Source organism: Perna viridis, chromosome 13 (assembly GCF_037379345.1).
Source record: "Perna viridis isolate PV_CMFRI_1.1 ecotype Kerala chromosome 13, ASM3737934v1, whole genome shotgun sequence".
Taxonomy (NCBI): Eukaryota; Metazoa; Mollusca; class Bivalvia; order Mytilida; family Mytilidae; genus Perna; species Perna viridis.
Window position 1 is genome coordinate 21,080,836 of NC_142457.1, and position 24,341 is coordinate 21,105,176.

The 24,341-nt window shown below is 38.4% G+C and overlaps 34 non-coding genes across 34 annotated transcripts; all 34 read left to right on the forward strand.

Annotated features, from left to right (window-relative positions):
* Positions 1–358: 358 nt before the first annotated feature.
* Trnam-cau (transfer RNA methionine (anticodon CAU)) lies at positions 359–449 on the forward strand. The gene is given in 2 exon segments: positions 359–395; positions 414–449. It is a non-coding gene; the product is annotated as a tRNA-Met (tRNA).
* Positions 450–938: 489 nt separating this feature from the next.
* Positions 939–1,029, forward strand: Trnam-cau (transfer RNA methionine (anticodon CAU)). Its single transcript is given in 2 exon segments — positions 939–975; positions 994–1,029. It is a non-coding gene; the product is annotated as a tRNA-Met (tRNA).
* A 489-nt stretch (positions 1,030–1,518) lies between these two features.
* On the forward strand, positions 1,519–1,609 carry Trnam-cau (transfer RNA methionine (anticodon CAU)). The gene is given in 2 exon segments: positions 1,519–1,555; positions 1,574–1,609. It is a non-coding gene; the product is annotated as a tRNA-Met (tRNA).
* Positions 1,610–2,098: 489 nt separating this feature from the next.
* On the forward strand, positions 2,099–2,189 carry Trnam-cau (transfer RNA methionine (anticodon CAU)). The gene is given in 2 exon segments: positions 2,099–2,135; positions 2,154–2,189. It is a non-coding gene; the product is annotated as a tRNA-Met (tRNA).
* Positions 2,190–2,678: 489 nt separating this feature from the next.
* On the forward strand, positions 2,679–2,769 carry Trnam-cau (transfer RNA methionine (anticodon CAU)). The gene is given in 2 exon segments: positions 2,679–2,715; positions 2,734–2,769. It is a non-coding gene; the product is annotated as a tRNA-Met (tRNA).
* Positions 2,770–3,258: 489 nt separating this feature from the next.
* Positions 3,259–3,349, forward strand: Trnam-cau (transfer RNA methionine (anticodon CAU)). Its single transcript is given in 2 exon segments — positions 3,259–3,295; positions 3,314–3,349. It is a non-coding gene; the product is annotated as a tRNA-Met (tRNA).
* A 489-nt stretch (positions 3,350–3,838) lies between these two features.
* Trnam-cau (transfer RNA methionine (anticodon CAU)) lies at positions 3,839–3,929 on the forward strand. Its single transcript is given in 2 exon segments — positions 3,839–3,875; positions 3,894–3,929. It is a non-coding gene; the product is annotated as a tRNA-Met (tRNA).
* A 489-nt stretch (positions 3,930–4,418) lies between these two features.
* Positions 4,419–4,509, forward strand: Trnam-cau (transfer RNA methionine (anticodon CAU)). Its single transcript is given in 2 exon segments — positions 4,419–4,455; positions 4,474–4,509. It is a non-coding gene; the product is annotated as a tRNA-Met (tRNA).
* Positions 4,510–7,139: 2,630 nt separating this feature from the next.
* On the forward strand, positions 7,140–7,230 carry Trnam-cau (transfer RNA methionine (anticodon CAU)). Its single transcript is given in 2 exon segments — positions 7,140–7,176; positions 7,195–7,230. It is a non-coding gene; the product is annotated as a tRNA-Met (tRNA).
* A 2,630-nt stretch (positions 7,231–9,860) lies between these two features.
* Positions 9,861–9,951, forward strand: Trnam-cau (transfer RNA methionine (anticodon CAU)). The gene is given in 2 exon segments: positions 9,861–9,897; positions 9,916–9,951. It is a non-coding gene; the product is annotated as a tRNA-Met (tRNA).
* A 489-nt stretch (positions 9,952–10,440) lies between these two features.
* Positions 10,441–10,531, forward strand: Trnam-cau (transfer RNA methionine (anticodon CAU)). The gene is given in 2 exon segments: positions 10,441–10,477; positions 10,496–10,531. It is a non-coding gene; the product is annotated as a tRNA-Met (tRNA).
* Positions 10,532–11,020: 489 nt separating this feature from the next.
* Positions 11,021–11,111, forward strand: Trnam-cau (transfer RNA methionine (anticodon CAU)). The gene is given in 2 exon segments: positions 11,021–11,057; positions 11,076–11,111. It is a non-coding gene; the product is annotated as a tRNA-Met (tRNA).
* A 489-nt stretch (positions 11,112–11,600) lies between these two features.
* On the forward strand, positions 11,601–11,691 carry Trnam-cau (transfer RNA methionine (anticodon CAU)). The gene is given in 2 exon segments: positions 11,601–11,637; positions 11,656–11,691. It is a non-coding gene; the product is annotated as a tRNA-Met (tRNA).
* A 489-nt stretch (positions 11,692–12,180) lies between these two features.
* Positions 12,181–12,271, forward strand: Trnam-cau (transfer RNA methionine (anticodon CAU)). The gene is given in 2 exon segments: positions 12,181–12,217; positions 12,236–12,271. It is a non-coding gene; the product is annotated as a tRNA-Met (tRNA).
* A 489-nt stretch (positions 12,272–12,760) lies between these two features.
* Positions 12,761–12,851, forward strand: Trnam-cau (transfer RNA methionine (anticodon CAU)). Its single transcript is given in 2 exon segments — positions 12,761–12,797; positions 12,816–12,851. It is a non-coding gene; the product is annotated as a tRNA-Met (tRNA).
* A 489-nt stretch (positions 12,852–13,340) lies between these two features.
* Positions 13,341–13,431, forward strand: Trnam-cau (transfer RNA methionine (anticodon CAU)). The gene is given in 2 exon segments: positions 13,341–13,377; positions 13,396–13,431. It is a non-coding gene; the product is annotated as a tRNA-Met (tRNA).
* Positions 13,432–13,920: 489 nt separating this feature from the next.
* Trnam-cau (transfer RNA methionine (anticodon CAU)) lies at positions 13,921–14,011 on the forward strand. Its single transcript is given in 2 exon segments — positions 13,921–13,957; positions 13,976–14,011. It is a non-coding gene; the product is annotated as a tRNA-Met (tRNA).
* A 489-nt stretch (positions 14,012–14,500) lies between these two features.
* On the forward strand, positions 14,501–14,591 carry Trnam-cau (transfer RNA methionine (anticodon CAU)). The gene is given in 2 exon segments: positions 14,501–14,537; positions 14,556–14,591. It is a non-coding gene; the product is annotated as a tRNA-Met (tRNA).
* Positions 14,592–15,080: 489 nt separating this feature from the next.
* Trnam-cau (transfer RNA methionine (anticodon CAU)) lies at positions 15,081–15,171 on the forward strand. The gene is given in 2 exon segments: positions 15,081–15,117; positions 15,136–15,171. It is a non-coding gene; the product is annotated as a tRNA-Met (tRNA).
* A 489-nt stretch (positions 15,172–15,660) lies between these two features.
* Positions 15,661–15,751, forward strand: Trnam-cau (transfer RNA methionine (anticodon CAU)). The gene is given in 2 exon segments: positions 15,661–15,697; positions 15,716–15,751. It is a non-coding gene; the product is annotated as a tRNA-Met (tRNA).
* A 489-nt stretch (positions 15,752–16,240) lies between these two features.
* Trnam-cau (transfer RNA methionine (anticodon CAU)) lies at positions 16,241–16,331 on the forward strand. The gene is given in 2 exon segments: positions 16,241–16,277; positions 16,296–16,331. It is a non-coding gene; the product is annotated as a tRNA-Met (tRNA).
* A 489-nt stretch (positions 16,332–16,820) lies between these two features.
* Positions 16,821–16,911, forward strand: Trnam-cau (transfer RNA methionine (anticodon CAU)). Its single transcript is given in 2 exon segments — positions 16,821–16,857; positions 16,876–16,911. It is a non-coding gene; the product is annotated as a tRNA-Met (tRNA).
* A 489-nt stretch (positions 16,912–17,400) lies between these two features.
* Positions 17,401–17,491, forward strand: Trnam-cau (transfer RNA methionine (anticodon CAU)). The gene is given in 2 exon segments: positions 17,401–17,437; positions 17,456–17,491. It is a non-coding gene; the product is annotated as a tRNA-Met (tRNA).
* Positions 17,492–17,980: 489 nt separating this feature from the next.
* On the forward strand, positions 17,981–18,071 carry Trnam-cau (transfer RNA methionine (anticodon CAU)). Its single transcript is given in 2 exon segments — positions 17,981–18,017; positions 18,036–18,071. It is a non-coding gene; the product is annotated as a tRNA-Met (tRNA).
* Positions 18,072–18,560: 489 nt separating this feature from the next.
* Trnam-cau (transfer RNA methionine (anticodon CAU)) lies at positions 18,561–18,651 on the forward strand. Its single transcript is given in 2 exon segments — positions 18,561–18,597; positions 18,616–18,651. It is a non-coding gene; the product is annotated as a tRNA-Met (tRNA).
* A 489-nt stretch (positions 18,652–19,140) lies between these two features.
* Positions 19,141–19,231, forward strand: Trnam-cau (transfer RNA methionine (anticodon CAU)). The gene is given in 2 exon segments: positions 19,141–19,177; positions 19,196–19,231. It is a non-coding gene; the product is annotated as a tRNA-Met (tRNA).
* A 489-nt stretch (positions 19,232–19,720) lies between these two features.
* Positions 19,721–19,811, forward strand: Trnam-cau (transfer RNA methionine (anticodon CAU)). Its single transcript is given in 2 exon segments — positions 19,721–19,757; positions 19,776–19,811. It is a non-coding gene; the product is annotated as a tRNA-Met (tRNA).
* A 489-nt stretch (positions 19,812–20,300) lies between these two features.
* Trnam-cau (transfer RNA methionine (anticodon CAU)) lies at positions 20,301–20,391 on the forward strand. Its single transcript is given in 2 exon segments — positions 20,301–20,337; positions 20,356–20,391. It is a non-coding gene; the product is annotated as a tRNA-Met (tRNA).
* A 489-nt stretch (positions 20,392–20,880) lies between these two features.
* On the forward strand, positions 20,881–20,971 carry Trnam-cau (transfer RNA methionine (anticodon CAU)). The gene is given in 2 exon segments: positions 20,881–20,917; positions 20,936–20,971. It is a non-coding gene; the product is annotated as a tRNA-Met (tRNA).
* A 489-nt stretch (positions 20,972–21,460) lies between these two features.
* Trnam-cau (transfer RNA methionine (anticodon CAU)) lies at positions 21,461–21,551 on the forward strand. Its single transcript is given in 2 exon segments — positions 21,461–21,497; positions 21,516–21,551. It is a non-coding gene; the product is annotated as a tRNA-Met (tRNA).
* Positions 21,552–22,040: 489 nt separating this feature from the next.
* On the forward strand, positions 22,041–22,131 carry Trnam-cau (transfer RNA methionine (anticodon CAU)). The gene is given in 2 exon segments: positions 22,041–22,077; positions 22,096–22,131. It is a non-coding gene; the product is annotated as a tRNA-Met (tRNA).
* A 489-nt stretch (positions 22,132–22,620) lies between these two features.
* Positions 22,621–22,711, forward strand: Trnam-cau (transfer RNA methionine (anticodon CAU)). The gene is given in 2 exon segments: positions 22,621–22,657; positions 22,676–22,711. It is a non-coding gene; the product is annotated as a tRNA-Met (tRNA).
* A 489-nt stretch (positions 22,712–23,200) lies between these two features.
* Positions 23,201–23,291, forward strand: Trnam-cau (transfer RNA methionine (anticodon CAU)). Its single transcript is given in 2 exon segments — positions 23,201–23,237; positions 23,256–23,291. It is a non-coding gene; the product is annotated as a tRNA-Met (tRNA).
* Positions 23,292–23,780: 489 nt separating this feature from the next.
* On the forward strand, positions 23,781–23,871 carry Trnam-cau (transfer RNA methionine (anticodon CAU)). Its single transcript is given in 2 exon segments — positions 23,781–23,817; positions 23,836–23,871. It is a non-coding gene; the product is annotated as a tRNA-Met (tRNA).
* The last annotated feature ends 470 nt before the right edge of the window (positions 23,872–24,341 follow it).

Here is a 24,341-nt window from a genome sequence, read left to right on the forward strand (position 1 = left end):
CCCGTTTTGACTGTTTTTAATAAAAAAGACGATGACCACTTTGAATGTCGTGAAAGTTGTTTGGACATTATATGCAAGGTGGTATAATTGTCTTCTATTAAAGACCTCAAAACATTTAGAGTAATTGTTTTTCTTCCAATTGATGGCGGTATGGATACAGTATAGGAAAGCTTCCCGTTACTTGTGCATTACGTTCGTCTAACAAATTTCTTCAGCGGTGTGTAAACTGGTGCTTAAAATGTTATTTCCTTTGATAGCTTGTGTTTGAATGTGGCCTTTTACACCTTAACAACTTGTTACATGGAGACCGACAATACACCAATGTTCTTATACCATAATTAAATGTGACATCGTAGTGGCCTCGGTAGCGCAGTAGGTAGCGCGTCAGTCTCATAATCAATTTCACAAGAGCGATCTGAAGGTCGTGAGTTCGATCCTCACCCGGGGCACGAATTTTTTTCTCCAGCCTAACTTCTTCGTAATTGCAATTAGGGATCGTGGAGCACAGTTTTCTTCAAAGAAAACATTTTTGGACGTCAAGCGAAGCTTTAATATAATGGAATAGTACTGCATGTGGTCGCCCGTTTTGACTGTTTTTAATAAAAAAGACGATGACCACTTTGAATGTCGTGAAAGTTGTTTGGACATTATATGCAAGGTGGTATAATTGTCTTCTATTAAAGACCTCAAAACATTTAGAGTAATTGTTTTTCTTCCAATTGATGGCGGTATGGATACAGTATAGGAAAGCTTCCCGTTACTTGTGCATTACGTTCGTCTAACAAATTTCTTCAGCGGTGTGTAAACTGGTGCTTAAAATGTTATTTCCTTTGATAGCTTGTGTTTGAATGTGGCCTTTTACACCTTAACAACTTGTTACATGGAGACCGACAATACACCAATGTTCTTATACCATAATTAAATGTGACATCGTAGTGGCCTCGGTAGCGCAGTAGGTAGCGCGTCAGTCTCATAATCAATTTCACAAGAGCGATCTGAAGGTCGTGAGTTCGATCCTCACCCGGGGCACGAATTTTTTTCTCCAGCCTAACTTCTTCGTAATTGCAATTAGGGATCGTGGAGCACAGTTTTCTTCAAAGAAAACATTTTTGGACGTCAAGCGAAGCTTTAATATAATGGAATAGTACTGCATGTGGTCGCCCGTTTTGACTGTTTTTAATAAAAAAGACGATGACCACTTTGAATGTCGTGAAAGTTGTTTGGACATTATATGCAAGGTGGTATAATTGTCTTCTATTAAAGACCTCAAAACATTTAGAGTAATTGTTTTTCTTCCAATTGATGGCGGTATGGATACAGTATAGGAAAGCTTCCCGTTACTTGTGCATTACGTTCGTCTAACAAATTTCTTCAGCGGTGTGTAAACTGGTGCTTAAAATGTTATTTCCTTTGATAGCTTGTGTTTGAATGTGGCCTTTTACACCTTAACAACTTGTTACATGGAGACCGACAATACACCAATGTTCTTATACCATAATTAAATGTGACATCGTAGTGGCCTCGGTAGCGCAGTAGGTAGCGCGTCAGTCTCATAATCAATTTCACAAGAGCGATCTGAAGGTCGTGAGTTCGATCCTCACCCGGGGCACGAATTTTTTTCTCCAGCCTAACTTCTTCGTAATTGCAATTAGGGATCGTGGAGCACAGTTTTCTTCAAAGAAAACATTTTTGGACGTCAAGCGAAGCTTTAATATAATGGAATAGTACTGCATGTGGTCGCCCGTTTTGACTGTTTTTAATAAAAAAGACGATGACCACTTTGAATGTCGTGAAAGTTGTTTGGACATTATATGCAAGGTGGTATAATTGTCTTCTATTAAAGACCTCAAAACATTTAGAGTAATTGTTTTTCTTCCAATTGATGGCGGTATGGATACAGTATAGGAAAGCTTCCCGTTACTTGTGCATTACGTTCGTCTAACAAATTTCTTCAGCGGTGTGTAAACTGGTGCTTAAAATGTTATTTCCTTTGATAGCTTGTGTTTGAATGTGGCCTTTTACACCTTAACAACTTGTTACATGGAGACCGACAATACACCAATGTTCTTATACCATAATTAAATGTGACATCGTAGTGGCCTCGGTAGCGCAGTAGGTAGCGCGTCAGTCTCATAATCAATTTCACAAGAGCGATCTGAAGGTCGTGAGTTCGATCCTCACCCGGGGCACGAATTTTTTTCTCCAGCCTAACTTCTTCGTAATTGCAATTAGGGATCGTGGAGCACAGTTTTCTTCAAAGAAAACATTTTTGGACGTCAAGCGAAGCTTTAATATAATGGAATAGTACTGCATGTGGTCGCCCGTTTTGACTGTTTTTAATAAAAAAGACGATGACCACTTTGAATGTCGTGAAAGTTGTTTGGACATTATATGCAAGGTGGTATAATTGTCTTCTATTAAAGACCTCAAAACATTTAGAGTAATTGTTTTTCTTCCAATTGATGGCGGTATGGATACAGTATAGGAAAGCTTCCCGTTACTTGTGCATTACGTTCGTCTAACAAATTTCTTCAGCGGTGTGTAAACTGGTGCTTAAAATGTTATTTCCTTTGATAGCTTGTGTTTGAATGTGGCCTTTTACACCTTAACAACTTGTTACATGGAGACCGACAATACACCAATGTTCTTATACCATAATTAAATGTGACATCGTAGTGGCCTCGGTAGCGCAGTAGGTAGCGCGTCAGTCTCATAATCAATTTCACAAGAGCGATCTGAAGGTCGTGAGTTCGATCCTCACCCGGGGCACGAATTTTTTTCTCCAGCCTAACTTCTTCGTAATTGCAATTAGGGATCGTGGAGCACAGTTTTCTTCAAAGAAAACATTTTTGGACGTCAAGCGAAGCTTTAATATAATGGAATAGTACTGCATGTGGTCGCCCGTTTTGACTGTTTTTAATAAAAAAGACGATGACCACTTTGAATGTCGTGAAAGTTGTTTGGACATTATATGCAAGGTGGTATAATTGTCTTCTATTAAAGACCTCAAAACATTTAGAGTAATTGTTTTTCTTCCAATTGATGGCGGTATGGATACAGTATAGGAAAGCTTCCCGTAACTTGTGCATTACGTTCGTCTAACAAATTTCTTCAGCGGTGTGTAAACTGGTGCTTAAAATGTTATTTCCTTTGATAGCTTGTGTTTGAATGTGGCCTTTTACACCTTAACAACTTGTTACATGGAGACCGACAATACACCAATGTTCTTATACCATAATTAAATGTGACATCGTAGTGGCCTCGGTAGCGCAGTAGGTAGCGCGTCAGTCTCATAATCAATTTCACAAGAGCGATCTGAAGGTCGTGAGTTCGATCCTCACCCGGGGCACGAATTTTTTTCTCCAGCCTAACTTCTTCGTAATTGCAATTAGGGATCGTGGAGCACAGTTTTCTTCAAAGAAAACATTTTTGGACGTCAAGCGAAGCTTTAATATAATGGAATAGTACTGCATGTGGTCGCCCGTTTTGACTGTTTTTAATAAAAAAGACGATGACCACTTTGAATGTCGTGAAAGTTGTTTGGACATTATATGCAAGGTGGTATAATTGTCTTCTATTAAAGACCTCAAAACATTTAGAGTAATTGTTTTTCTTCCAATTGATGGCGGTATGGATACAGTATAGGAAAGCTTCCCGTTACTTGTGCATTACGTTCGTCTAACAAATTTCTTCAGCGGTGTGTAAACTGGTGCTTAAAATGTTATTTCCTTTGATAGCTTGTGTTTGAATGTGGCCTTTTACACCTTAACAACTTGTTACATGGAGACCGACAATACACCAATGTTCTTATACCATAATTAAATGTGACATCGTAGTGGCCTCGGTAGCGCAGTAGGTAGCGCGTCAGTCTCATAATCAATTTCACAAGAGCGATCTGAAGGTCGTGAGTTCGATCCTCACCCGGGGCACGAATTTTTTTCTCCAGCCTAACTTCTTCGTAATTGCAATTAGGGATCGTGGAGCACAGTTTTCTTCAAAGAAAACATTTTTGGACGTCAAGCGAAGCTTTAATATAATGGAATAGTACTGCATGTGGTCGCCCGTTTTGACTGTTTTTAATAAAAAAGACGATGACCACTTTGAATGTCGTGAAAGTTGTTTGGACATTATATGCAAGGTGGTATAATTGTCTTCTATTAAAGACCTCAAAACATTTAGAGTAATTGTTTTTCTTCCAATTGATGGCGGTATGGATACAGTATAGGAAAGCTTCCCGTTACTTGTGCATTACGTTCGTCTAACAAATTTCTTCAGCGGTGTGTAAACTGGTGCTTAAAATGTTATTTCCTTTGATAGCTTGTGTTTGAATGTGGCCTTTTACACCTTAACAACTTGTTACATGGAGACCGACAATACACCAATGTTCTTATACCATAATTAAATGTGACATCGTAGTGGCCTCGGTAGCGCAGTAGGTAGCGCGTCAGTCTCATAATCAATTTCACAAGAGCGATCTGAAGGTCGTGAGTTCGATCCTCACCCGGGGCACGAATTTTTTTCTCCAGCCTAACTTCTTCGTAATTGCAATTAGGGATCGTGGAGCACAGTTTTCTTCAAAGAAAACATTTTTGGACGTCAAGCGAAGCTTTAATATAATGGAATAGTACTGCATGTGGTCGCCCGTTTTGACTGTTTTTAATAAAAAAGACGATGACCACTTTGAATGTCGTGAAAGTTGTTTGGACATTATATGCAAGGTGGTATAATTGTCTTCTATTAAAGACCTCAAAACATTTAGAGTAATTGTTTTTCTTCCAATTGATGGCGGTATGGATACAGTATAGGAAAGCTTCCCGTTACTTGTGCATTACGTTCGTCTAACAAATTTCTTCAGCGGTGTGTAAACTGGTGCTTAAAATGTTATTTCCTTTGATAGCTTGTGTTTGAATGTGGCCTTTTACACCTTAACAACTTGTTACATGGAGACCGACAATACACCAATGTTCTTATACCATAATTAAATGTGACATCGTAGTGGCCTCGGTAGCGCAGTAGGTAGCGCGTCAGTCTCATGGAGGACCAGTCGAGTATGCCCAAGATGTCGGACGCCTTTTTGTCAGTGCTGATAGAAAATGTGATTATTTGTCGGATTACCGTGTTTTGGGTTGGATTTACCAGCCATTACTTGTGTATTTAGGACATTGTTTCACTAAACGTAAGTCAGATTGACAATTTGATGTATTATAAGCGTTTTTATACTGATTGTGCTTATTCTTCATTTCCCGTTGAGGGTCTGCATGGGAGGTAGAGCTTCATTGGAAAAAATGGAAAATCTCCCAAAAACGTTGTTAGCTTTGGTGAATATTGTTAGTGAACAATACAGTGAATTTTCATGGTCTTCTGTTGAACAGAATGGAAAAATGCGAATTAGCTTAAGTTGGACAAACAATCAACCGAAGCGACACAAATCCAAGTCTACACGTAGTCGTGATCAAAGACGGTATGATGAATTTATTGCAGCCAAAAATAGCGTCGGTGAAAACATAAAAGATCAGACATTGTCAAGTGATACTGGTTCTTCCGATGATGATTCCGAATCATCTGACAAACAATCGGACTGGGATATGGAGATATCTGTCGCAGATAAGTTAGAGAAAACCCCGTGTGGATCCTCGCATAAGGTAATTAAATCACCGGTTGAACCAAATAAAGAAAAGCAGTCAAGCAAGAAAGGTAGCGGTGGACAATCGATTACTGATAATGTGTGTATAAAGAAGACTATTCATAAACCTGTTGAACCACCTCGGCAAGATTTAAATAGATCAAAAGTGAATACCGGTACACAAAAAAGGAAAACGGACAATACACAACCAATTGTTCAAATACCACTTTCATTGGACAAAATTGTTATCAAATTTTGTACTGGTAGTATTGGCGTTTTATTAGCATTTTTGCCAGGAACGATGAACATTCTTCATCACTGTTTAACAGACGATGAAACTATTATTATTGACCGCTCCGTCCATCACTGGAAATATTTTAAGAAAAATATTGAAGAAGATTTTAATGATGTACGGCAAACTAAATTTTACAGTGATATAGTGAAAGAAGGAATTCAAAAGATGGAATACTTTTTGAAGAGTCAATAGACCTTATTTGTATGAGAGTGCCATTGAATTGTGGATTGTTTGAGTTTAATCATATTTTGTTAAAACTTTATACCAAAGTTGATATAAAGGCGTGGAGGTCCAGCCTTTTTACATAACTTTTGGACAAGAGATTTAATTGATATATTGTTAAATTAAAATAATCCTCTTTTCGTGAAGTCATGCTTGTTTTTACCTTTTACGAAAAATGTTGAAAAATAACTAAAAAAGTATGCGAATATATTTAAACTGTTGTAAGAAAGTGTAGATGATATGAGCAGACATTTGTATGTTTAATGTATTCTTTCAGGATTGCATGAAAAATGGACAATTGTGAATGTGATTGTATTCAGCCTGGATTGTAATACGGACAATTGAGAATTAATGTTTTTGTGAACAAAATATTGATGTAAAAATCTGTGATATATATTTGATGATTGATAATATAAAGATAAAAAAAAAAAAAAAAAAAAGCGCGTCAGTCTCATAATCAATTTCACAAGAGCGATCTGAAGGTCGTGAGTTCGATCCTCACCCGGGGCACGAATTTTTTTCTCCAGCCTAACTTCTTCGTAATTGCAATTAGGGATCGTGGAGCACAGTTTTCTTCAAAGAAAACATTTTTGGACGTCAAGCGAAGCTTTAATATAATGGAATAGTACTGCATGTGGTCGCCCGTTTTGACTGTTTTTAATAAAAAAGACGATGACCACTTTGAATGTCGTGAAAGTTGTTTGGACATTATATGCAAGGTGGTATAATTGTCTTCTATTAAAGACCTCAAAACATTTAGAGTAATTGTTTTTCTTCCAATTGATGGCGGTATGGATACAGTATAGGAAAGCTTCCCGTTACTTGTGCATTACGTTCGTCTAACAAATTTCTTCAGCGGTGTGTAAACTGGTGCTTAAAATGTTATTTCCTTTGATAGCTTGTGTTTGAATGTGGCCTTTTACACCTTAACAACTTGTTACATGGAGACCGACAATACACCAATGTTCTTATACCATAATTAAATGTGACATCGTAGTGGCCTCGGTAGCGCAGTAGGTAGCGCGTCAGTCTCATAATCAATTTCACAAGAGCGATCTGAAGGTCGTGAGTTCGATCCTCACCCGGGGCACGAATTTTTTTCTCCAGCCTAACTTCTTCGTAATTGCAATTAGGGATCGTGGAGCACAGTTTTCTTCAAAGAAAACATTTTTGGACGTCAAGCGAAGCTTTAATATAATGGAATAGTACTGCATGTGGTCGCCCGTTTTGACTGTTTTTAATAAAAAAGACGATGACCACTTTGAATGTCGTGAAAGTTGTTTGGACATTATATGCAAGGTGGTATAATTGTCTTCTATTAAAGACCTCAAAACATTTAGAGTAATTGTTTTTCTTCCAATTGATGGCGGTATGGATACAGTATAGGAAAGCTTCCCGTTACTTGTGCATTACGTTCGTCTAACAAATTTCTTCAGCGGTGTGTAAACTGGTGCTTAAAATGTTATTTCCTTTGATAGCTTGTGTTTGAATGTGGCCTTTTACACCTTAACAACTTGTTACATGGAGACCGACAATACACCAATGTTCTTATACCATAATTAAATGTGACATCGTAGTGGCCTCGGTAGCGCAGTAGGTAGCGCGTCAGTCTCATGGAGGACCAGTCGAGTATGCCCAAGATGTCGGACGCCTTTTTGTCAGTGCTGATAGAAAATGTGATTATTTGTCGGATTACCGTGTTTTGGGTTGGATTTACCAGCCATTACTTGTGTATTTAGGACATTGTTTCACTAAACGTAAGTCAGATTGACAATTTGATGTATTATAAGCGTTTTTATACTGATTGTGCTTATTCTTCATTTCCCGTTGAGGGTCTGCATGGGAGGTAGAGCTTCATTGGAAAAAATGGAAAATCTCCCAAAAACGTTGTTAGCTTTGGTGAATATTGTTAGTGAACAATACAGTGAATTTTCATGGTCTTCTGTTGAACAGAATGGAAAAATGCGAATTAGCTTAAGTTGGACAAACAATCAACCGAAGCGACACAAATCCAAGTCTACACGTAGTCGTGATCAAAGACGGTATGATGAATTTATTGCAGCCAAAAATAGCGTCGGTGAAAACATAAAAGATCAGACATTGTCAAGTGATACTGGTTCTTCCGATGATGATTCCGAATCATCTGACAAACAATCGGACTGGGATATGGAGATATCTGTCGCAGATAAGTTAGAGAAAACCCCGTGTGGATCCTCGCATAAGGTAATTAAATCACCGGTTGAACCAAATAAAGAAAAGCAGTCAAGCAAGAAAGGTAGCGGTGGACAATCGATTACTGATAATGTGTGTATAAAGAAGACTATTCATAAACCTGTTGAACCACCTCGGCAAGATTTAAATAGATCAAAAGTGAATACCGGTACACAAAAAAGGAAAACGGACAATACACAACCAATTGTTCAAATACCACTTTCATTGGACAAAATTGTTATCAAATTTTGTACTGGTAGTATTGGCGTTTTATTAGCATTTTTGCCAGGAACGATGAACATTCTTCATCACTGTTTAACAGACGATGAAACTATTATTATTGACCGCTCCGTCCATCACTGGAAATATTTTAAGAAAAATATTGAAGAAGATTTTAATGATGTACGGCAAACTAAATTTTACAGTGATATAGTGAAAGAAGGAATTCAAAAGATGGAATACTTTTTGAAGAGTCAATAGACCTTATTTGTATGAGAGTGCCATTGAATTGTGGATTGTTTGAGTTTAATCATATTTTGTTAAAACTTTATACCAAAGTTGATATAAAGGCGTGGAGGTCCAGCCTTTTTACATAACTTTTGGACAAGAGATTTAATTGATATATTGTTAAATTAAAATAATCCTCTTTTCGTGAAGTCATGCTTGTTTTTACCTTTTACGAAAAATGTTGAAAAATAACTAAAAAAGTATGCGAATATATTTAAACTGTTGTAAGAAAGTGTAGATGATATGAGCAGACATTTGTATGTTTAATGTATTCTTTCAGGATTGCATGAAAAATGGACAATTGTGAATGTGATTGTATTCAGCCTGGATTGTAATACGGACAATTGAGAATTAATGTTTTTGTGAACAAAATATTGATGTAAAAATCTGTGATATATATTTGATGATTGATAATATAAAGATAAAAAAAAAAAAAAAAAAAAGCGCGTCAGTCTCATAATCAATTTCACAAGAGCGATCTGAAGGTCGTGAGTTCGATCCTCACCCGGGGCACGAATTTTTTTCTCCAGCCTAACTTCTTCGTAATTGCAATTAGGGATCGTGGAGCACAGTTTTCTTCAAAGAAAACATTTTTGGACGTCAAGCGAAGCTTTAATATAATGGAATAGTACTGCATGTGGTCGCCCGTTTTGACTGTTTTTAATAAAAAAGACGATGACCACTTTGAATGTCGTGAAAGTTGTTTGGACATTATATGCAAGGTGGTATAATTGTCTTCTATTAAAGACCTCAAAACATTTAGAGTAATTGTTTTTCTTCCAATTGATGGCGGTATGGATACAGTATAGGAAAGCTTCCCGTTACTTGTGCATTACGTTCGTCTAACAAATTTCTTCAGCGGTGTGTAAACTGGTGCTTAAAATGTTATTTCCTTTGATAGCTTGTGTTTGAATGTGGCCTTTTACACCTTAACAACTTGTTACATGGAGACCGACAATACACCAATGTTCTTATACCATAATTAAATGTGACATCGTAGTGGCCTCGGTAGCGCAGTAGGTAGCGCGTCAGTCTCATAATCAATTTCACAAGAGCGATCTGAAGGTCGTGAGTTCGATCCTCACCCGGGGCACGAATTTTTTTCTCCAGCCTAACTTCTTCGTAATTGCAATTAGGGATCGTGGAGCACAGTTTTCTTCAAAGAAAACATTTTTGGACGTCAAGCGAAGCTTTAATATAATGGAATAGTACTGCATGTGGTCGCCCGTTTTGACTGTTTTTAATAAAAAAGACGATGACCACTTTGAATGTCGTGAAAGTTGTTTGGACATTATATGCAAGGTGGTATAATTGTCTTCTATTAAAGACCTCAAAACATTTAGAGTAATTGTTTTTCTTCCAATTGATGGCGGTATGGATACAGTATAGGAAAGCTTCCCGTTACTTGTGCATTACGTTCGTCTAACAAATTTCTTCAGCGGTGTGTAAACTGGTGCTTAAAATGTTATTTCCTTTGATAGCTTGTGTTTGAATGTGGCCTTTTACACCTTAACAACTTGTTACATGGAGACCGACAATACACCAATGTTCTTATACCATAATTAAATGTGACATCGTAGTGGCCTCGGTAGCGCAGTAGGTAGCGCGTCAGTCTCATAATCAATTTCACAAGAGCGATCTGAAGGTCGTGAGTTCGATCCTCACCCGGGGCACGAATTTTTTTCTCCAGCCTAACTTCTTCGTAATTGCAATTAGGGATCGTGGAGCACAGTTTTCTTCAAAGAAAACATTTTTGGACGTCAAGCGAAGCTTTAATATAATGGAATAGTACTGCATGTGGTCGCCCGTTTTGACTGTTTTTAATAAAAAAGACGATGACCACTTTGAATGTCGTGAAAGTTGTTTGGACATTATATGCAAGGTGGTATAATTGTCTTCTATTAAAGACCTCAAAACATTTAGAGTAATTGTTTTTCTTCCAATTGATGGCGGTATGGATACAGTATAGGAAAGCTTCCCGTTACTTGTGCATTACGTTCGTCTAACAAATTTCTTCAGCGGTGTGTAAACTGGTGCTTAAAATGTTATTTCCTTTGATAGCTTGTGTTTGAATGTGGCCTTTTACACCTTAACAACTTGTTACATGGAGACCGACAATACACCAATGTTCTTATACCATAATTAAATGTGACATCGTAGTGGCCTCGGTAGCGCAGTAGGTAGCGCGTCAGTCTCATAATCAATTTCACAAGAGCGATCTGAAGGTCGTGAGTTCGATCCTCACCCGGGGCACGAATTTTTTTCTCCAGCCTAACTTCTTCGTAATTGCAATTAGGGATCGTGGAGCACAGTTTTCTTCAAAGAAAACATTTTTGGACGTCAAGCGAAGCTTTAATATAATGGAATAGTACTGCATGTGGTCGCCCGTTTTGACTGTTTTTAATAAAAAAGACGATGACCACTTTGAATGTCGTGAAAGTTGTTTGGACATTATATGCAAGGTGGTATAATTGTCTTCTATTAAAGACCTCAAAACATTTAGAGTAATTGTTTTTCTTCCAATTGATGGCGGTATGGATACAGTATAGGAAAGCTTCCCGTTACTTGTGCATTACGTTCGTCTAACAAATTTCTTCAGCGGTGTGTAAACTGGTGCTTAAAATGTTATTTCCTTTGATAGCTTGTGTTTGAATGTGGCCTTTTACACCTTAACAACTTGTTACATGGAGACCGACAATACACCAATGTTCTTATACCATAATTAAATGTGACATCGTAGTGGCCTCGGTAGCGCAGTAGGTAGCGCGTCAGTCTCATAATCAATTTCACAAGAGCGATCTGAAGGTCGTGAGTTCGATCCTCACCCGGGGCACGAATTTTTTTCTCCAGCCTAACTTCTTCGTAATTGCAATTAGGGATCGTGGAGCACAGTTTTCTTCAAAGAAAACATTTTTGGACGTCAAGCGAAGCTTTAATATAATGGAATAGTACTGCATGTGGTCGCCCGTTTTGACTGTTTTTAATAAAAAAGACGATGACCACTTTGAATGTCGTGAAAGTTGTTTGGACATTATATGCAAGGTGGTATAATTGTCTTCTATTAAAGACCTCAAAACATTTAGAGTAATTGTTTTTCTTCCAATTGATGGCGGTATGGATACAGTATAGGAAAGCTTCCCGTTACTTGTGCATTACGTTCGTCTAACAAATTTCTTCAGCGGTGTGTAAACTGGTGCTTAAAATGTTATTTCCTTTGATAGCTTGTGTTTGAATGTGGCCTTTTACACCTTAACAACTTGTTACATGGAGACCGACAATACACCAATGTTCTTATACCATAATTAAATGTGACATCGTAGTGGCCTCGGTAGCGCAGTAGGTAGCGCGTCAGTCTCATAATCAATTTCACAAGAGCGATCTGAAGGTCGTGAGTTCGATCCTCACCCGGGGCACGAATTTTTTTCTCCAGCCTAACTTCTTCGTAATTGCAATTAGGGATCGTGGAGCACAGTTTTCTTCAAAGAAAACATTTTTGGACGTCAAGCGAAGCTTTAATATAATGGAATAGTACTGCATGTGGTCGCCCGTTTTGACTGTTTTTAATAAAAAAGACGATGACCACTTTGAATGTCGTGAAAGTTGTTTGGACATTATATGCAAGGTGGTATAATTGTCTTCTATTAAAGACCTCAAAACATTTAGAGTAATTGTTTTTCTTCCAATTGATGGCGGTATGGATACAGTATAGGAAAGCTTCCCGTTACTTGTGCATTACGTTCGTCTAACAAATTTCTTCAGCGGTGTGTAAACTGGTGCTTAAAATGTTATTTCCTTTGATAGCTTGTGTTTGAATGTGGCCTTTTACACCTTAACAACTTGTTACATGGAGACCGACAATACACCAATATTCTTATACCATAATTAAATGTGACATCGTAGTGGCTTCGGTAGCGCAGTAGGTAGCGCGTCAGTCTCATAATCAATTTCACAAGAGCGATCTGAAGGTCGTGAGTTCGATCCTCACCCGGGGCACGAATTTTTTTCTCCAGCCTAACTTCTTCGTAATTGCAATTAGGGATCGTGGAGCACAGTTTTCTTCAAAGAAAACATTTTTGGACGTCAAGCGAAGCTTTAATATAATGGAATAGTACTGCATGTGGTCGCCCGTTTTGACTGTTTTTAATAAAAAAGACGATGACCACTTTGAATGTCGTGAAAGTTGTTTGGACATTATATGCAAGGTGGTATAATTGTCTTCTATTAAAGACCTCAAAACATTTAGAGTAATTGTTTTTCTTCCAATTGATGGCGGTATGGATACAGTATAGGAAAGCTTCCCGTTACTTGTGCATTACGTTCGTCTAACAAATTTCTTCAGCGGTGTGTAAACTGGTGCTTAAAATGTTATTTCCTTTGATAGCTTGTGTTTGAATGTGGCCTTTTACACCTTAACAACTTGTTACATGGAGACCGACAATACACCAATGTTCTTATACCATAATTAAATGTGACATCGTAGTGGCCTCGGTAGCGCAGTAGGTAGCGCGTCAGTCTCATAATCAATTTCACAAGAGCGATCTGAAGGTCGTGAGTTCGATCCTCACCCGGGGCACGAATTTTTTTCTCCAGCCTAACTTCTTCGTAATTGCAATTAGGGATCGTGGAGCACAGTTTTCTTCAAAGAAAACATTTTTGGACGTCAAGCGAAGCTTTAATATAATGGAATAGTACTGCATGTGGTCGCCCGTTTTGACTGTTTTTAATAAAAAAGACGATGACCACTTTGAATGTCGTGAAAGTTGTTTGGACATTATATGCAAGGTGGTATAATTGTCTTCTATTAAAGACCTCAAAACATTTAGAGTAATTGTTTTTCTTCCAATTGATGGCGGTATGGATACAGTATAGGAAAGCTTCCCGTTACTTGTGCATTACGTTCGTCTAACAAATTTCTTCAGCGGTGTGTAAACTGGTGCTTAAAATGTTATTTCCTTTGATAGCTTGTGTTTGAATGTGGCCTTTTACACCTTAACAACTTGTTACATGGAGACCGACAATACACCAATGTTCTTATACCATAATTAAATGTGACATCGTAGTGGCCTCGGTAGCGCAGTAGGTAGCGCGTCAGTCTCATAATCAATTTCACAAGAGCGATCTGAAGGTCGTGAGTTCGATCCTCACCCGGGGCACGAATTTTTTTCTCCAGCCTAACTTCTTCGTAATTGCAATTAGGGATCGTGGAGCACAGTTTTCTTCAAAGAAAACATTTTTGGACGTCAAGCGAAGCTTTAATATAATGGAATAGTACTGCATGTGGTCGCCCGTTTTGACTGTTTTTAATAAAAAAGACGATGACCACTTTGAATGTCGTGAAAGTTGTTTGGACATTATATGCAAGGTGGTATAATTGTCTTCTATTAAAGACCTCAAAACATTTAGAGTAATTGTTTTTCTTCCAATTGATGGCGGTATGGATACAGTATAGGAAAGCTTCCCGTTACTTGTGCATTACGTTCGTCTAACAAATTTCTTCAGCGGTGTGTAAACTGGTGCTTAAAATGTTATTTCCTTTGATAGCTTGTGTTTGAATGTGGCCTTTTACACCTTAACAACTTGTTACATGGAGACCGACAATACACCAATGTTCTTATACCATAATTAAATGTGACATCGTAGTGGCCTCGGTAGCGCAGTAGGTAGCGCGTCAGTCTCATAATCAATTTCACAAGAGCGATCTGAAGGTCGTGAGTTCGATCCTCACCCGGGGCACGAATTTTTTTCTCCAGCCTAACTTCTTCGTAATTGCAATTAGGGATCGTGGAGCACAGTTTTCTTCAAAGAAAACATTTTTGGACGTCAAGCGAAGCTTTAATATAATGGAATAGTACTGCATGTGGTCGCCCGTTTTGACTGTTTTTAATAAAAAAGACGATGACCACTTTGAATGTCGTGAAAGTTGTTTGGACATTATATGCAAGGTGGTATAATTGTCTTCTATTAAAGACCTCAAAACATTTAGAGTAATTGTTTTTCTTCCAATTGATGGCGGTATGGATACAGTATAGGAAAGCTTCCCGTTACTTGTGCATTACGTTCGTCTAACAAATTTCTTCAGCGGTGTGTAAACTGGTGCTTAAAATGTTATTTCCTTTGATAGCTTGTGTTTGAATGTGGCCTTTTACACCTTAACAACTTGTTACATGGAGACCGACAATACACCAATGTTCTTATACCATAATTAAATGTGACATCGTAGTGGCCTCGGTAGCGCAGTAGGTAGCGCGTCAGTCTCATAATCAATTTCACAAGAGCGATCTGAAGGTCGTGAGTTCGATCCTCACCCGGGGCACGAATTTTTTTCTCCAGCCTAACTTCTTCGTAATTGCAATTAGGGATCGTGGAGCACAGTTTTCTTCAAAGAAAACATTTTTGGACGTCAAGCGAAGCTTTAATATAATGGAATAGTACTGCATGTGGTCGCCCGTTTTGACTGTTTTTAATAAAAAAGACGATGACCACTTTGAATGTCGTGAAAGTTGTTTGGACATTATATGCAAGGTGGTATAATTGTCTTCTATTAAAGACCTCAAAACATTTAGAGTAATTGTTTTTCTTCCAATTGATGGCGGTATGGATACAGTATAGGAAAGCTTCCCGTTACTTGTGCATTACGTTCGTCTAACAAATTTCTTCAGCGGTGTGTAAACTGGTGCTTAAAATGTTATTTCCTTTGATAGCTTGTGTTTGAATGTGGCCTTTTACACCTTAACAACTTGTTACATGGAGACCGACAATACACCAATGTTCTTATACCATAATTAAATGTGACATCGTAGTGGCCTCGGTAGCGCAGTAGGTAGCGCGTCAGTCTCATAATCAATTTCACAAGAGCGATCTGAAGGTCGTGAGTTCGATCCTCACCCGGGGCACGAATTTTTTTCTCCAGCCTAACTTCTTCGTAATTGCAATTAGGGATCGTGGAGCACAGTTTTCTTCAAAGAAAACATTTTTGGACGTCAAGCGAAGCTTTAATATAATGGAATAGTACTGCATGTGGTCGCCCGTTTTGACTGTTTTTAATAAAAAAGACGATGACCACTTTGAATGTCGTGAAAGTTGTTTGGACATTATATGCAAGGTGGTATAATTGTCTTCTATTAAAGACCTCAAAACATTTAGAGTAATTGTTTTTCTTCCAATTGATGGCGGTATGGATACAGTATAGGAAAGCTTCCCGTTACTTGTGCATTACGTTCGTCTAACAAATTTCTTCAGCGGTGTGTAAACTGGTGCTTAAAATGTTATTTCCTTTGATAGCTTGTGTTTGAATGTGGCCTTTTACACCTTAACAACTTGTTACATGGAGACCGACAATACACCAATGTTCTTATACCATAATTAAATGTGACATCGTAGTGGCCTCGGTAGCGCAGTAGGTAGCGCGTCAGTCTCATAATCAATTTCACAAGAGCGATCTGAAGGTCGTGAGTTCGATCCTCACCCGGGGCACGAATTTTTTTCTCCAGCCTAACTTCTTCGTAATTGCAATTAGGGATCGTGGAGCACAGTTTTCTTCAAAGAAAACATTTTTGAACGTCAAGCGAAGCTTTAATATAATGGAATAGTACTGCATGTGGTCGCCCGTTTTGACTGTTTTTAATAAAAAAGACGATGACCACTTTGAATGTCGTGAAAGTTGTTTGGACATTATATGCAAGGTGGTATAATTGTCTTCTATTAAAGACCTCAAAACATTTAGAGTAATTGTTTTTCTTCCAATTGATGGCGGTATGGATACAGTATAGGAAAGCTTCCCGTTACTTGTGCATTACGTTCGTCTAACAAATTTCTTCAGCGGTGTGTAAACTGGTGCTTAAAATGTTATTTCCTTTGATAGCTTGTGTTTGAATGTGGCCTTTTACACCTTAACAACTTGTTACATGGAGACCGACAATACACCAATGTTCTTATACCATAATTAAATGTGACATCGTAGTGGCCTCGGTAGCGCAGTAGGTAGCGCGTCAGTCTCATAATCAATTTCACAAGAGCGATCTGAAGGTCGTGAGTTCGATCCTCACCCGGGGCACGAATTTTTTTCTCCAGCCTAACTTCTTCGTAATTGCAATTAGGGATCGTGGAGCACAGTTTTCTTCAAAGAAAACATTTTTGGACGTCAAGCGAAGCTTTAATATAATGGAATAGTACTGCATGTGGTCGCCCGTTTTGACTGTTTTTAATAAAAAAGACGATGACCACTTTGAATGTCGTGAAAGTTGTTTGGACATTATATGCAAGGTGGTATAATTGTCTTCTATTAAAGACCTCAAAACATTTAGAGTAATTGTTTTTCTTCCAATTGATGGCGGTATGGATACAGTATAGGAAAGCTTCCCGTTACTTGTGCATTACGTTCGTCTAACAAATTTCTTCAGCGGTGTGTAAACTGGTGCTTAAAATGTTATTTCCTTTGATAGCTTGTGTTTGAATGTGGCCTTTTACACCTTAACAACTTGTTACATGGAGACCGACAATACACCAATGTTCTTATACCATAATTAAATGTGACATCGTAGTGGCCTCGGTAGCGCAGTAGGTAGCGCGTCAGTCTCATAATCAATTTCACAAGAGCGATCTGAAGGTCGTGAGTTCGATCCTCACCCGGGGCACGAATTTTTTTCTCCAGCCTAACTTCTTCGTAATTGCAATTAGGGATCGTGGAGCACAGTTTTCTTCAAAGAAAACATTTTTGGACGTCAAGCGAAGCTTTAATATAATGGAATAGTACTGCATGTGGTCGCCCGTTTTGACTGTTTTTAATAAAAAAGACGATGACCACTTTGAATGTCGTGAAAGTTGTTTGGACATTATATGCAAGGTGGTATAATTGTCTTCTATTAAAGACCTCAAAACATTTAGAGTAATTGTTTTTCTTCCAATTGATGGCGGTATGGATACAGTATAGGAAAGCTTCCCGTTACTTGTGCATTACGTTCGTCTAACAAATTTCTTCAGCGGTGTGTAAACTGGTGCTTAAAATGTTATTTCCTTTGATAGCTTGTGTTTGAATGTGGCCTTTTACACCTTAACAACTTGTTACATGGAGACCGACAATACACCAATGTTCTTATACCATAATTAAATGTGACATCGTAGTGGCCTCGGTAGCGCAGTAGGTAGCGCGTCAGTCTCATAATCAATTTCACAAGAGCGATCTGAAGGTCGTGAGTTCGATCCTCACCCGGGGCACGAATTTTTTTCTCCAGCCTAACTTCTTCGTAATTGCAATTAGGGATCGTGGAGCACAGTTTTCTTCAAAGAAAACATTTTTGGACGTCAAGCGAAGCTTTAATATAATGGAATAGTACTGCATGTGGTCGCCCGTTTTGACTGTTTTTAATAAAAAAGACGATGACCACTTTGAATGTCGTGAAAGTTGTTTGGACATTATATGCAAGGTGGTATAATTGTCTTCTATTAAAGACCTCAAAACATTTAGAGTAATTGTTTTTCTTCCAATTGATGGCGGTATGGATACAGTATAGGAAAGCTTCCCGTTACTTGTGCATTACGTTCGTCTAACAAATTTCTTCAGCGGTGTGTAAACTGGTGCTTAAAATGTTATTTCCTTTGATAGCTTGTGTTTGAATGTGGCCTTTTACACCTTAACAACTTGTTACATGGAGACCGACAATACACCAATGTTCTTATACCATAATTAAATGTGACATCGTAGTGGCCTCGGTAGCGCAGTAGGTAGCGCGTCAGTCTCATAATCAATTTCACAAGAGCGATCTGAAGGTCGTGAGTTCGATCCTCACCCGGGGCACGAATTTTTTTCTCCAGCCTAACTTCTTCGTAATTGCAATTAGGGATCGTGGAGCACAGTTTTCTTCAAAGAAAACATTTTTGGACGTCAAGCGAAGCTTTAATATAATGGAATAGTACTGCATGTGGTCGCCCGTTTTGACTGTTTTTAATAAAAAAGACGATGACCACTTTGAATGTCGTGAAAGTTGTTTGGACATTATATGCAAGGTGGTATAATTGTCTTCTATTAAAGACCTCAAAACATTTAGAGTAATTGTTTTTCTTCCAATTGATGGCGGTATGGATACAGTATAGGAAAGCTTCCCGTTACTTGTGCATTACGTTCGTCTAACAAATTTCTTCAGCGGTGTGTAAACTGGTGCTTAAAATGTTATTTCCTTTGATAGCTTGTGTTTGAATGTGGCCTTTTACACCTTAACAACTTGTTACATGGAGACCGACAATACACCAATGTTCTTATACCATAATTAAATGTGACATCGTAGTGGCCTCGGTAGCGCAGTAGGTAGCGCGTCAGTCTCATAATCAATTTCACAAGAGCGATCTGAAGGTCGTGAGTTCGATCCTCACCCGGGGCACGAATTTTTTTCTCCAGCCTAACTTCTTCGTAATTGCAATTAGGGATCGTGGAGCACAGTTTTCTTCAAAGAAAACATTTTTGGACGTCAAGCGAAGCTTTAATATAATGGAATAGTACTGCATGTGGTCGCCCGTTTTGACTGTTTTTAATAAAAAAGACGATGACCACTTTGAATGTCGTGAAAGTTGTTTGGACATTATATGCAAGGTGGTATAATTGTCTTCTATTAAAGACCTCAAAACATTTAGAGTAATTGTTTTTCTTCCAATTGATGGCGGTATGGATACAGTATAGGAAAGCTTCCCGTTACTTGTGCATTACGTTCGTCTAACAAATTTCTTCAGCGGTGTGTAAACTGGTGCTTAAAATGTTATTTCCTTTGATAGCTTGTGTTTGAATGTGGCCTTTTACACCTTAACAACTTGTTACATGGAGACCGACAATACACCAATGTTCTTATACCATAATTAAATGTGACATCGTAGTGGCCTCGGTAGCGCAGTAGGTAGCGCGTCAGTCTCATAATCAATTTCACAAGAGCGATCTGAAGGTCGTGAGTTCGATCCTCACCCGGGGCACGAATTTTTTTCTCCAGCCTAACTTCTTCGTAATTGCAATTAGGGATCGTGGAGCACAGTTTTCTTCAAAGAAAACATTTTTGGACGTCAAGCGAAGCTTTAATATAATGGAATAGTACTGCATGTGGTCGCCCGTTTTGACTGTTTTTAATAAAAAAGACGATGACCACTTTGAATGTCGTGAAAGTTGTTTGGACATTATATGCAAGGTGGTATAATTGTCTTCTATTAAAGACCTCAAAACATTTAGAGTAATTGTTTTTCTTCCAATTGATGGCGGTATGGATACAGTATAGGAAAGCTTCCCGTTACTTGTGCATTACGTTCGTCTAACAAATTTCTTCAGCGGTGTGTAAACTGGTGCTTAAAATGTTATTTCCTTTGATAGCTTGTGTTTGAATGTGGCCTTTTACACCTTAACAACTTGTTACATGGAGACCGACAATACACCAATGTTCTTATACCATAATTAAATGTGACATCGTAGTGGCCTCGGTAGCGCAGTAGGTAGCGCGTCAGTCTCATAATCAATTTCACAAGAGCGATCTGAAGGTCGTGAGTTCGATCCTCACCCGGGGCACGAATTTTTTTCTCCAGCCTAACTTCTTCGTAATTGCAATTAGGGATCGTGGAGCACAGTTTTCTTCAAAGAAAACATTTTTGGACGTCAAGCGAAGCTTTAATATAATGGAATAGTACTGCATGTGGTCGCCCGTTTTGACTGTTTTTAATAAAAAAGACGATGACCACTTTGAATGTCGTGAAAGTTGTTTGGACATTATATGCAAGGTGGTATAATTGTCTTCTATTAAAGACCTCAAAACATTTAGAGTAATTGTTTTTCTTCCAATTGATGGCGGTATGGATACAGTATAGGAAAGCTTCCCGTTACTTGTGCATTACGTTCGTCTAACAAATTTCTTCAGCGGTGTGTAAACTGGTGCTTAAAATGTTATTTCCTTTGATAGCTTGTGTTTGAATGTGGCCTTTTACACCTTAACAACTTGTTACATGGAGACCGACAATACACCAATGTTCTTATACCATAATTAAATGTGACATCGTAGTGGCCTCGGTAGCGCAGTAGGTAGCGCGTCAGTCTCATAATCAATTTCACAAGAGCGATCTGAAGGTCGTGAGTTCGATCCTCACCCGGGGCACGAATTTTTTTCTCCAGCCTAACTTCTTCGTAATTGCAATTAGGGATCGTGGAGCACAGTTTTCTTCAAAGAAAACATTTTTGGACGTCAAGCGAAGCTTTAATATAATGGAATAGTACTGCATGTGGTCGCCCGTTTTGACTGTTTTTAATAAAAAAGACGATGACCACTTTGAATGTCGTGAAAGTTGTTTGGACATTATATGCAAGGTGGTATAATTGTCTTCTATTAAAGACCTCAAAACATTTAGAGTAATTGTTTTTCTTCCAATTGATGGCGGTATGGATACAGTATAGGAAAGCTTCCCGTTACTTGTGCATTACGTTCGTCTAACAAATTTCTTCAGCGGTGTGTAAACTGGTGCTTAAAATGTTATTTCCTTTGATAGCTTGTGTTTGAATGTGGCCTTTTACACCTTAACAACTTGTTACATGGAGACCGACAATACACCAATGTTCTTATACCATAATTAAATGTGACATCGTAGTGGCCTCGGTAGCGCAGTAGGTAGCGCGTCAGTCTCATAATCAATTTCACAAGAGCGATCTGAAGGTCGTGAGTTCGATCCTCACCCGGGGCACGAATTTTTTTCTCCAGCCTAACTTCTTCGTAATTGCAATTAGGGATCGTGGAGCACAGTTTTCTTCAAAGAAAACATTTTTGGACGTCAAGCGAAGCTTTAATATAATGGAATAGTACTGCATGTGGTCGCCCGTTTTGACTGTTTTTAATAAAAAAGACGATGACCACTTTGAATGTCGTGAAAGTTGTTTGGACATTATATGCAAGGTGGTATAATTGTCTTCTATTAAAGACCTCAAAACATTTAGAGTAATTGTTTTTCTTCCAATTGATGGCGGTATGGATACAGTATAGGAAAGCTTCCCGTTACTTGTGCATTACGTTCGTCTAACAAATTTCTTCAGCGGTGTGTAAACTGGTGCTTAAAATGTTATTTCCTTTGATAGCTTGTGTTTGAATGTGGCCTTTTACACCTTAACAACTTGTTACATGGAGACCGACAATACACCAATGTTCTTATACCATAATTAAATGTGACATCGTAGTGGCCTCGGTAGCGCAGTAGGTAGCGCGTCAGTCTCATAATCAATTTCACAAGAGCGATCTGAAGGTCGTGAGTTCGATCCTCACCCGGGGCACGAATGTTTTTCTCCAGCCTAACTTCTTCGTAATTGCAATTAGGGATCGTGGAGCACAGTTTTCTTCAAAGAAAACATTTTTGGACGTCAAGCGAAGCTTTAATATAATGGAATAGTACTGCATGTGGTCGCCCGTTTTGACTGTTTTTAATAAAAAAGACGATGACCACTTTGAATGTCGTGAAAGTTGTTTGGACATTATATGCAAGGTGGTATAATTGTCTTCTATTAAAGACCTCAAAACATTTAGAGTAATTGTTTTTCTTCCAATTGATGGCGGTATGGATACAGTATAGGAAAGCTTCCCGTTACTTGTGTATTACGTTCGTCTAACAAATTTCTTCAGCGGTGTGTAAACTGGTGCTTAAAATGTTATTTCCTTTGATAGCTTGTGTTTGAATGTGGCCTTTTACACCTTAACAACTTGTTACATGGAGACCGACAATACACCAATGTTCTTATACCATAATTAAATGTGACATCGTAGTGGCCTCGGTAGCGCAGTAGGTAGCGCGTCAGTCTCATAATCAATTTCACAAGAGCGATCTGAAGGTCGTGAGTTCGATCCTCACCCGGGGCACGAATTTTTTTCTCCAGCCTAACTTCTTCGTAATTGCAATTAGGGATCGTGGAGCACAGTTTTCTTCAAAGAAAACATTTTTGGACGTCAAGCGAAGCTTTAATATAATGGAATAGCACTGCATGTGGTCGCCCGTTTTGACTGTTTTTAATAAAAAAGACGATGACCACTTTGAATGTCGTGAAAGTTGTTTGGACATTATATGCAAGGTGGTATAATTGTCTTCTATTAAAGACCTCAAAACATTTAGAGTAATTGTTTTTCTTCCAATTGATGGCGGTATGGATACAGTATAGGAAAGCTTCCCGTTACTTGTGCATTACGTTCGTCTAACAAATTTCTTCAGCGGTGTGTAAACTGGTGCTTAAAATGTTATTTCCTTTGATAGCTTGTGTTTGAATGTGGCCTTTTACACCTTAACAACTTGTTACATGGAGACCGACAATACACCAATGTTCTTATACCATAATTAAATGTGACATCGTAGTGGCCTCGGTAGCGCAGTAGGTAGCGCGTCAGTCTCATAATCAATTTCACAAGAGCGATCTGAAGGTCGTGAGTTCGATCCTCACCCGGGGCACGAATTTTTTTCTCCAGCCTAACTTCTTCGTAATTGCAATTAGGGATCGTGGAGCACAGTTTTCTTCAAAGAAAACATTTTTGGACGTCAAGCGAAGCTTTAATATAATGGAATAGTACTGCATGTGGTCGCCCGTTTTGACTGTTTTTAATAAAAAAGACGATGACCACTTTGAATGTCGTGAAAGTTGTTTGGACATTATATGCAAGGTGGTATAATTGTCTTCTATTAAAGACCTCAAAACATTTAGAGTAATTGTTTTTCTTCCAATTGATGGCGGTATGGATACAGTATAGGAAAGCTTCCCGTTACTTGTGCATTACGTTCGTCTAACAAATTTCTTCAGCGGTGTGTAAACTGGTGCTTAAAATGTTATTTCCTTTGATAGCTTGTGTTTGAATGTGGCCTTTTACACCTTAACAACTTGTTACATGGAGACCGACAATACACCAATGTTCTTATACCATAATTAAATGTGACATCGTAGTGGCCTCGGTAGCGCAGTAGGTAGCGCGTCAGTCTCATAATCAATTTCACAAGAGCGATCTGAAGGTCGTGAGTTCGATCCTCACCCGGGGCACGAATTTTTTTCTCCAGCCTAACTTCTTCGTAATTGCAATTAGGGATCGTGGAGCACAGTTTTCTTCAAAGAAAACATTTTTGGACGTCAAGCGAAGCTTTAATATAATGGAATAGTACTGCATGTGGTCGCCCGTTTTGACTGTTTTTAATAAAAAAGACGATGACCACTTTGAATGTCGTGAAAGTTGTTTGGACATTATATGCAAGGTGGTATAATTGTCTTCTATTAAAGACCTCAAAACATTTAGAGTAATTGTTTTTCTTCCAATTGATGGCGGTATGGATACAGTATAGGAAAGCTTCCCGTTACTTGTGCATTACGTTCGTCTAACAAATTTCTTCAGCGGTGTGTAAACTGGTGCTTAAAATGTTATTTCCTTTGATAGCTTGTGTTTGAATGTGGCCTTTTACACCTTAACAACTTGTTACATGGAGACCGACAATACACCAATGTTCTTATACCATAAT